The following is an 11,672-nucleotide window of genomic DNA, read 5'->3' as shown; positions in this document are numbered from 1 at the left end:
GAAAAATTAAAATGGAAAAAACGGAATTTGGAAAAAAATAAAACGGAATTTAGGAAAAAATAAAACGGATTTCATAGGGCCCTAACTATCCCTCAGCCTTGCCGCGCCCCCCAGTTTGGGAACCACTGCTTTATTCTTTTAAATGGATACATTAATTGTGTTTATTATATATATATTTTTTATTAAAGTGGAAATCAGTTTACTAAATAATGTAAACTTGACTGACTACTTCACTTCCACTTTAAAGGGATATTTATGTTGTTTATTATTTATTTTTATTTATACTACTTATAATTTTTGTGCAATTACTTGCCTGTCAGTTGAGTTTGTGGCAAAACATTTTGCAGTGTTTACATGTTTATTACTGCATAAAATTGATCAAAATAGATGTTTAATTTCATAAAGTGCAAGTTGATTTCAAAATGCACCTACTTTTTAGCATTTTGTCTTTTTCAGTTGAATAAAAGACTATTTTTCCCTATATATTTCATCATTGAGGATTTCTTTAAAAAAAGTCTAAAAATCTCGTCTCGTCTGGTTCTTGTGAACCCAGTCTCGTGTCTCGTCTCGTCTCGTGGGATAAGTGTCTCGTCACACCCCTAATATATATATATATATATATATGGGTTTTTTAATACTATTGTTTTTGCTCTTATTACAGATCGCAACAAAAGGCGTCAGAAGATTGCCCAAGAAAAGAAACGCTTGCTCGAAGAGATCCAGAGATACAACCAACAACCTGATGGTGACCCTGTGGACACAAACTCAGTTGTGCAGAAACTCTCTAGCAAAGCAGCAGAGAGCATGATCTGGCCTTGGCAGGAACCGCAGGAACGGAACACAGGTGTTGTATGAAGATTTAACATTTAGTATTTATTAAAATTGTATCATCAAATTTGTTTATTAATGTATTGCTAATGTTTTCATTTCTTCAGACGGTGTCGACATTATGACCAAGAAGAAGCTCTTTGACCAACTAATGCTTGTCTCACGACTGACAGAAGAAAAGCAGATCCTTGTGAAGGAGATGATGCAGCACTGTCAGTACCTTAAGGACTCAGTAGCAAAGGTCCAGTCACTGATAGCCACTGTTTCAGTGTGCACACAAACAGGAAGTAAGTGTAAATCAAACTATCTGGCTTTATGCACTTTACATATATATATATATATATATATATGGGTTTTTTAATACTATTGTTTTTGCTCTTATTACAGATCGCAACAAAAGGCGTCAGAAGATTGCCCAAGAAAAGAAACGCTTGCTCGAAGAGATCCAGAGATACAACCAACAACCTGATGGTGACCCTGTGGACACAAACTCAGTTGTGCAGAAACTCTCTAGCAAAGCAGCAGAGAGCATGATCTGGCCTTGGCAGGAACCGCAGGAACGGAACACAGGTGTTGTATGAAGATTTAACATTTAGTATTTATTAAAAATGTATCATCAAATTTGTTTATTAATGTATTGCTAATGTTTTCATTTCTTCAGACGGTGTCGACATCATCACCAAGAAGAAGCTCTTTGACCAACTAATGCTTGTCTCACGACTGCCTTGTGAAGGAGATGATGCAGCACTGTCAGTATCCTAAGGACTCAGTAGCAAAGGTCCAGTCATTGATAGCCACCGTTTCAGTGTGCACACAAACAGGAAGAAAGTGTAAATCAAACCATCTGGCTTTATAGTGTCTCGTCACACCCCTAATATATATATATATATATATGGGTTTTTTAATACTATTGTTTTTGCTCTTATTACAGATCGCAACAAAAGGCGTCAGAAGATTGCCCAAGAAAAGAAACGCTTGCTCGAAGAGATCCAGAGATACAACCAACAACCTGATGGTGACCCTGTGGACACAAACTCAGTTGTGCAGAAACTCTCTAGCAAAGCAGCAGAGAGCATGATCTGGCCTTGGCAGGAACCGCAGGAACGGAACACAGGTGTTGTATGAAGATTTAACATTTAGTATTTATTAAAATTGTATCATCAAATTTGTTTATTAATGTATTGCTAATGTTTTCATTTCTTCAGACGGTGTCGACATTATGACCAAGAAGAAGCTCTTTGACCAACTAATGCTTGTCTCACGACTGACAGAAGAAAAGCAGATCCTTGTGAAGGAGATGATGCAGCACTGTCAGTACCTTAAGGACTCAGTAGCAAAGGTCCAGTCACTGATAGCCACTGTTTCAGTGTGCACACAAACAGGAAGTAAGTGTAAATCAAACTATCTGGCTTTATGCACTTTAAAATTCATAGGTCAAACTATTTTTAAGTGAAAAGCAAGCATGCAAGTATTGGCTCAAGAACGAAGGATAAATGGCCTTCAAAGATTATTTTATCCAATTAATATAATTTTTTCCAATTTGACTTGATTTGGATGCAGAGGTGGTGACTCAAGTCAGACTCAAGTCACAGTTGTAATTGCTTTTGCTTTGAAAATTTGTTTATTAATGTATTGCTAATGTTTTCATTTCTTCAGACGGTGTCGACATTATGACCAAGAAGAAGCTCTTTGACCAACTAATGCTTGTCTCACGACTGACAGAAGAAAAGCAGATCCTTGTGAAGGAGATGATGCAGCACTGTCAGTACCTTAAGGACTCAGTAGCAAAGGTCCAGTCACTGATAGCCACTGTTTCAGTGTGCACACAAACAGGAAGTAAGTGTAAATCAAACCATCTGGCTTTATGCACTTTAAAATTCATAGGTCAAACTATTTTTAAGTGAAAAGCAAGCATGCAAGTATTGGCTCAAGAACTAAGGATAAATGGCCTTCAAAGATTATTTTATCCAATTAATATTATTTTTTTCCAATTTGACTTTGTATTTCGATTTGTCTTAACATAAATAAGCTCTCTCTGATAAAACGTTTAGTGTGACGGTAATTTCATCACTCTTCATGTGTGGACTTACAGGCTATCCGAATGGATTCACAGAGGAGGGGTCCAAGGGCCTCATCAGTCTACTTAAGAGAAGACTGCAAGACCTCATACTCAAACAGCAGACTGTAGCATGCACGTACAGAGGCATTCTCGAACCAACTCCTAGGCTGGTGGAAGAGGAGGAAGGGGAAATGGAGGAAGAAATGGACTGGCAACATGACATCAGCTCTGAGGATGAGGATGAGGATGATGATGCAGAGGTGGGGACTCAAGTCAGACTCAAGTCACAGTTGTAATTGCTTTTGCTTTGACTTGTACTTTGATGACTTGGAAAGGTTTCTAAAGTCTTGATAAAAGAGCCTGTGTTTTTGTAAATGAGTTATAATGAAAGTGATGAGATTTGTTCCAGCAGACAACTGAATTTAAATGGAATGATTGAATTTATTGAAGTTGAATCTGATTTATAGAAATATGCATTTGCTTGCTTGGTTTGCCATACATGCTGTTTTACACTGCTGTAATTATCAGTAGACATAACCAGATTTTACTATTGTTTCTTTTGTGCAAAAACCTTGTATATCCTCCATGTTATACGCTTTCTCTCACACGTGGGCCCATGAAAATTATTAAATGCTTTTTTCCTAACTTCTGAAACATCTATCATAATTAGTGCTGTCAAACGATTAATCGCATCCAAAATAAAAGTTTTGTTTACATAATATATGTGTGTTCTGTGTATATTTATTGTGTATATATAAATACACACACATACAGTATATATATTTTGAAAATATTTACATGTATATGCATTTATATATTTATATTCTTATATTTGATATTATATAAAAATATATTTAATAAATAAACATAACATATTTTTCTTAAATGTATACATGCATGTGTTTGTATTTTGGATGCGATTAATCGTGATTAATTGTTAGACAGCACTAATCATAATATGTAGAATTGTACATTTGCTCTGACTCAGTATCATCAGTTTGTTTATGCACATAAAAATGATCTGCTCTGTCATATGCATAGCATCTATTGTTATCCGCATTTGACTACATATGCTCTTAAATACTACTCTCTTTTGTGTTACTGGATTTGTAATACTCATGGTTATGTACGCAACTGATAATGTCTGTAAATACTTGCTGATACCTGTATATATGTGTATGTAAACAGAAATACAAGTTTAATTTGTCATCAGACTATGGAGTTGACTTTGGCTCATCACACGTCAACCCTTAACAGAACTGGGAGCTTTCAGATTCAACCTGAACTACCAACATTTTGAAACATTCGATGTCACAGTCACACCAGGTCTCATATTAAGATAGATGTGCGAAACTTACATACTGTACACAGATACTGGCAGTGTAACATACTTCAATACTGATGATGTAGAACCATTGTAGAGGCTTGTCTAAATATATACAAACCATACAGTTAACCACGTTATACCGATGATCGGTTAGCAAGGTTCGGTCAGATTACTTTGAAATGCACTGAAATACAAACAACATGGCAATATTAGTAGTCCGTTACGCAATACTCCTTTTAGCAACAACCCAAGTTGGAATTTTATTTTAAGAAGCTTAGTGATCTGAAATGTAATGTAATGACCATATCCATCTGATTATCAACTCATCCCATGGTAGGAACGAGCCAAAAATCAGATGTGGAGACTGTCACCTACAAGTTAATAACAGTGTCATCTTCAGAGATACATGTTGGAAACTTTCCAAACAGAGGGATATCGAGGCTACAACATTATATAATCCATTCAGGTGGTTTGGAGGGGCTAAAGCTCTTCAAAAACACCCGATTTGAATGTTATCATTCGATTGAATGGGTGTTATTAGTAGTTATCACCCTCATAGATGTGGACAGAAGGGGCCTGCTACAACTACTGGTAGGTTCAGTAAACTGAAGGCCGTTATCATCCCTCCACCGATACAAATACAAGAGACGACTCCAGATCCAGTCAGATTCTTTTTAATTATTGTTGTTTGTTGGCACCATCAATGTGGTCCAGGTAAAACTGTGCCATGTGGGGAACAATAAAGTTATTTTGTACTGAATTGAGTACAGATTGTAAATGAAAAGTAGCATATTTTTCTGTAAATCCGTTTCATCATTGGCTCAGTAGGGCTGGGTGTTGGCAAGGACCTCACCATACTATTCAATACAGCGGGTCACAGTATGATTTGATATTGGAATGATTATATGCTTCACATAACTTTAACTTATTTTGTACAGTCCTACTGTTCAGACTGTTAAAGTTCCCTGTTGCATCGTCACTGGGAGGTATTTGGTCAAATGGATATTGAAAGATGGTTCATGTCAGAGCAGTAGTGAAACTTGTGGAAACTTTGGCATACACTTGAAGACGACAATTTATTTTTTAAACTTTAAATATAATGGTTGCTGCTATTGGTGAAACCATGTAGCTTGCATGACGTGCTTCCACCCAGAAGTATTTTCTTCACTTTCACCGTGTTAAGCCTTTCTTTTCATGACATGCCCGTGCAGAACAAGGCCCGAATTTGTCCTGAAATAAACATGGATGTCCCTGGAAGAGACATTGCCTTGATTGCAACATATGTCTCTCTAAAATCCTACCCATAATCTAGACCATGGTCTTTTTTTTTTTACCATCATAGCAGCATTAACATAAATAGATATGCATATAAGCCATGTGTGTCCCAAACAGAAATACACATAGTTTGTGGTACTCCTCATGTTGTGGGGTCGTAAATCTATAGACACAGTCAGAAACAAACAAACAAAAATATTAATTTTATATATTGAGCCTTCAGAGTGCTTGCTGAAACTAGACCTGAGATGGCTTGTGTCCGTGAAATGAGAAAATGAAAACTTCGTTGTAGAGCTAAACCAAATACATCCTTGGAAAGGTCTTGACCTGCAGAGTAACATATGTTAGTATGAAGATTGTACATGGCTCCTGCTTTGAAATACTGATCTTTGAAACTTCACCTCGGTGCATGTTTAAGGGCTTTTTATTCAGCAAAAAACGGGCTACAGATATAGGACCAATTGTTATAGAGCGCTCTTGTCCTCAGCTATCATGTGAGTATAGTCAACAACTGGGGGCGCTGTCAAATAGGGTTAAAATTAATTTTAACCCATTTAACAACTAGATATTTAAAATCTGATTACATAGATGTGTTTACCATCCCCCTAAACCCCTCACTATACTCTTAATTCACTATTTACAACCTCCAATTCTAAGAAAAACACTAATGTTATAAAAACTACAATTCCATATAGTCACGCCATACAGCCTGATACAAATCAGCACTACAGTTGTAGTTCTTTTGGTTTGCAACGTAGGGTTGTAAAAGGATATATCTACTGAATATATCAAATATCTAGTACAGCCGAACTAGTAATAACACTGCATCTAGATGATCTATGTTAACAGAAATACTCCTGAAAGCATTTTCTCTTTTTGGTAATGCAGAGAAACATCTTGCATTTGGTACACTTCATGTACATCTTGCTTTTGCAGCCTTTATTTCTTCACCTTTCTGCATGGTTCTATCTACCATCTCTGGCATGTGGGTGGCTCCTAGTCTGCGCACAGATGGTTCGGGTTGCAGGATCCTCATTTTAGTTGGTGGCTCATACTCGTCTTCACTTTTTTTCGCTGCTGTCATCAAGTTCTGGACAATCCAACAACTCTTCAGCGAGGTGCAATTTGAAGTCTAGGTACTGTTTGGTGTTCTTTGCTGGTTTGTTGAGTGCTTTGATGTTGCCATCACAAACTCGTGGATCCAATACAAGTCTGACAGCAAAGTGAGTAATGACACGCAATGTCCATTTCTTGGACCTATTTGACATGCGATAAAAGCTCAGCATGCAGTCACACAAGTCCACGCCACCCATGTTGTCATTATACTCCTTGATCACTGCTGGTCTTCTCACCGGGACATGGACTTTTTCTTTTTTGGACCATCTGTTGCAGACATCTTCAGGATCTTTCCCATGAACTGTGGAAGCCATTAGCACTGATTTGTTGTCATACCATTTTGTGATTGCCAGCTCAGGACTCTTTCTGACCAGAGACACTGATGCTCCTCTCCCCTCTTTTTGTATCACCTTGTCGCTTGGCAGTTTGCTCTGCTTTGGGACTCGGTTCTTCGTTATGGTTCCTGTTGCTGGAAGGCCTTTTTCCAGCAATGCATCCATGAGATTGATTGTTGTGAAATATCGGTCGAAGAATAGATGACTTCCAGTGGGCACAGACTCCATGCGTAGGACTGCTGCTAGTCCGACTCCCAGTCTTTGGTCAGTGAATGTATTCTTCCCTTGGTACACTTCAAAATCCAGCATCAGACCATTTGGAGAAGCAAGGACAAAGACCTTTAGGCCAGTAGGGTTTGGCTTGCCTGGAACATATTGCCTGACTGGACAGCGGCCTGTGAAAGGGATGATTTGCTCATCAATGCAGACCTTCTGTGTCTTTGGAAGGTTGAGGCAGCCTTGCCTCACACGGTCAAGTAATGGCCTGACTTTCCAAAGAATGTCTGCCTTCTTTGTTTCCTCTGTTATAGCCAGGTCATCCACAATCTTGAGTGAGTTTCTCAGCTTAAAAAAACTATCCCTTTTCATTTTGCTGCTTATAACTGGCACTTTTGTTTTTTTGGCCCAAAACATTTTAATTCTGGGATATCCTAGGCAGGCCATATGGATCGAAATGCCAAAGAAAATCCTCATTTCTTGTGGAGTAGTATTTAGAGGTGCTCCTCTAGTTTGTAGCTCTCTTTGATTTGTAAATTCAGCCAAATTCTCAAAAATGTTATTGTCAATGTACTGGGAAAAGTACTGAGTTGGACTCCAGTTTGCACGGGTAGTAGGGTCATCTTTACAGTCAGGAAGCTTAGGTAGCACAGGTGTGAATCTATTATGATGGGGAAAAACACCAATAAATGGAAGTTAATAGGAATAATAATTAAACCTCAAACAAATCTATTTTAAATCTCTGTGTCATGGATGTGATAAGGTATCTTACTGAACACTTGTAAGTAAAAACTTTGCTTTTTTTTTTTAGCCATTTTGCATATTTCATGATCCCATGTGGATAATCTTCAAGCCTCACTCATAAATTTTATTTATCACAAATGATTTATCACTGGTAGTAGTGAATAGTGTGTGTGTGTGTGTGTGTGTGTGTGTGTGTGTGTGCGCGTGCGCACGTGCGTGTGCATGGACACTACAATTATAACAGTGGCTAACTGCTAGAACTGAATAAATTATCCTGGTACTAAATAAATCAGAATTAATTCATACGTGTTACTCCTGGTCCACAGAGGGCGACGTCTTTCCTGCTCATCCCTTTCTGTCTCTGTGTCTGTATCAGTCTGCTCATCTGAGTCTCCTGCATTTTCTTCCTCTTCTTCATCATCTTATTGTACGTTAGGTTCAAATTCATCCTCATCTCTCTCCATATCTGACAGCTCTAAGTCTGAATCTCCCTCAACTATCTTATAAAGAATCCTCTCTGCTTCAGTTCTGTCTCCTACAACATGCAGTTATTAAGTACATTAAGATGGTCCTGTTGTCCACTATAATTGACATTCATAAAAAGGATATTTTGAAACACAAACAATTTAACTGCTTTGAAAACTAAATGTATTATTCCTGACACTTTAATAAACAAATATATATGTGATAATAATAGTAAAAAAACTTTTAAAAAGCAATATTGTACATACCTCTCTCCTTTCCCTAAAATGTGCTTGTTCGTATGCCGGCCATTTTGGATGCAGTGTAAGAAGTAGTTCCTAGCATACCAGCCAATCAAATGACATATCACTAGAAAGCCCAGGTTGTCCTCTGTACAGTATTTTAGGAATTGACTGAGTAGCTCAAAAAATTCAAAGAACACTCATGAAAACAAAAGGTCCACTACAGAGGACACAAGTCAATGGGCGGGGTCTCAGGAGGATATATATACGATATATATATCGTATTGTTGAGTTATCAAGTTGTTTTTCTCTGAAGAAATGTTGAAGATATCATTAAAACTGCGGGTGTCTGTGACGAAAATTCTTCTGGGCGGAGGTACATAATGCAAGCTACGTGGTTTCAGCGATAGCAGTGTCAATACCAACCACCATAGCAACGAACTAAAGATAAAACTAAATCGAATATACATTCACTGAGCGAAGAGTGTGAAAATAAAATGCACATTTCTCGCCAGAACGCATGGAAAAGAGAAGAGGAAGAGAAAAAACAAAGCTCTTAATCTAACGTTACATAGGGCTGGATCTGAAGCATTTCAAGCCAATGTAAGAACCTACTGTATGCTATGTGGCCCACTGTCTGGCTGATCATGTGTGCTGTGAATAACAATAGCTGAAAACATGGCTATAACTCATTGTGGGAAAGCTGTATTGTAGAGTCAATACACCTGTATGTTCCTTTTTATTTTTACAAACTTTTATATAGAGTGCATTGTAGCTTCATTTACACATGGAAAACATATTGAGGGCAAGCTCTATTTTACCAATGTGTACTTTTTACAAAAAACAGTGTACAGATACAATAATATGGTGAGTGTTAAGTTAACTGTAAGGTTATTCATAACACCAATGCTGGGTGTTTACTGCAAGGTTTAAAAAGGTTTCTTAGACAGCAGCTTCTAAGAAAACAGCGTTTATTGTCAACACATTTAAAACATTGGCAGGACAATTCACAGCTCAAGAAAACCAAAAATGAACTTTGTTGAAGTTAGTCGAATCAACTGATCAGCAACACAGCATCAATTAGATCCTGACCTGTTACAATGAAAACACACACAGAACCTAAACTGTCTGACTTTGATGAATTTTGGTTGGCACTGAATTAAGGAGACATTTTGAATGATGAATAGCAAATAGTCTCAAAGGGTCTCAGAAACTATGCCTGAAAGAGGCTAGGGCCAGACAGAGGTGAAAATGAAACTCTGGCGAAGGACAAAAGTACTCAAGTAACAATGTCAATTCCATGTTATCAGAGAGGGAGAAACAACAACAAAACATACAACAGGACTTCTATTGTGAAGTGATCATAGGAAGTGCCAAACAATACAAACTGTAGTTTTTCTGGGCGGAAGGTTGTGAAAAGGCAAACTGCACAATATTATGATTTGCCTTTTGGATGATGGATCATAGCAGATTTTCTGGGCAGCAAAAGCACTATAAATATTAAATGCTTAAGTGCAATATGTAGCCCTACAGTGAATCTGTGGTGTAGGCGACCAGCACGGATCAGCTCCAGGTATGACGAAGCGGATATCATCCTCTTTTGGAAGACCAAACAAATTAGTTTCGCTTTCACAACGAAGCACACAGCGTCTTCACGACATGGCGGCAGCGGCAACAATACTACAGCGAGAATAAAAGTTACGCCTTCTTTCTTTGCGTGAACATTTGGGCGGTGTTATGCAAATCTTCCCACATAGTGACCTAGACATGTGGGGGCGTGTCAGAACGAGCCGTTTTAGGTAGGCGTGGCTGACTCTTAACTTTTATAAAGAATATCTCTTTGGATTTGAGACTTTAGTGTTTGCAACTTTACAGATCTTCTTTATGCACCAAGAGCTTGTAACACTCCAAAGAGAAAGGAAAACTTGAAATCGCATCATATGACCCCTTTAAATATTTTCTTGAGGGTGCTTCTAATACAGTGTCTATGGGCGTGACATTAAATTTGACATTGTTCTCTCTTCTGATTGCCGTTATCAGTCTCTCTCTCTCTCTCTTTTTCCCCTTTTTTTGAAAGTTGTGAAAACACTATCGTGGAGTTTTTGTTTTGCTATTTGAGCAAGTAAGAATGCAAAAAATTAATATTTGTGGTAGTCTCCCATTCACTGCCACAGTTTACCCAACTATGACGACTTCGCTGCTGAGAAACCAGGAAATGTGTAAAAGGTCAATAGGCAACATCATGGCTGTCAGAACGAAAATTAAACAGAATGAGCATTAAATAAAAATGGACTATAATAATGAGTTGTTGATAAAATCATGAGTTTAATCAATCATTACTTGAAACAAATACAAAAAAATAAGTACAAGTGAAACCAAATTAGATCTTTTTCTTTGCTGACTTATAAGAGCCAAAGCTTCTCAAGAGAAGAAGAGGAGTAGAAGTGGAAGATTACATCGAAACTCTTCCCACATTTATCACATACATGTGGCTTCTCTCCAGTGTGGATCCTCATGTGTCTCTTAAAGGGGTCCTATTATGCTCTTTTACAAAGTCTTGATTATGTTGCAGGCACTTTACTCCCTCGTGTTGTGGAAGCTGTCCTCAGTAAAATGCGCAGCACACAATAGCAAACTGGGGTTATAATGCTCAGGAACAGAGTTAAAAATGAATTGCAACCACTGTTTCCTGACATCATCCGCTTTCGGAAGCCCAAACAAAGACGTTTGGGTACGGAGGTGAAAAAAACAGCGTTTCAGAAGTTCGCTCACCGGAGGAGAAGCGCAGCGTCGAGCCACGTCTTTAAAATTCAAATACATTATTTTCTATGAGTGTAGGCACACCGGCGGCACCGTTCGGCGTCTGTCCGCGGTGCCCAGCTACGTCGTGTCATATTTGTAAGAATTGTTCTGACATGCCGAAAATTTGACGCTACAGCACAGCAGCTCTTCTTCTTCATTTTCTCTGATGCACTAACTCTGCAGCAGCACTTCTTCTTCATCGTCTCGTCTGATGCACTCACTCAACCAAGCGTTCTAACCACAACCTCGCCCCTCCCCACCCCCCA

The sequence above is a fragment of the Sinocyclocheilus anshuiensis genome, unplaced genomic scaffold, assembly GCF_001515605.1.
Source record: "Sinocyclocheilus anshuiensis isolate Anshui unplaced genomic scaffold, SAMN03320099.WGS_v1.1 scaffold632, whole genome shotgun sequence".
NCBI lineage: Eukaryota > Metazoa > Chordata > Actinopteri > Cypriniformes > Cyprinidae > Sinocyclocheilus > Sinocyclocheilus anshuiensis.
Note: the sequence above shows the minus strand (reverse complement) of the source record.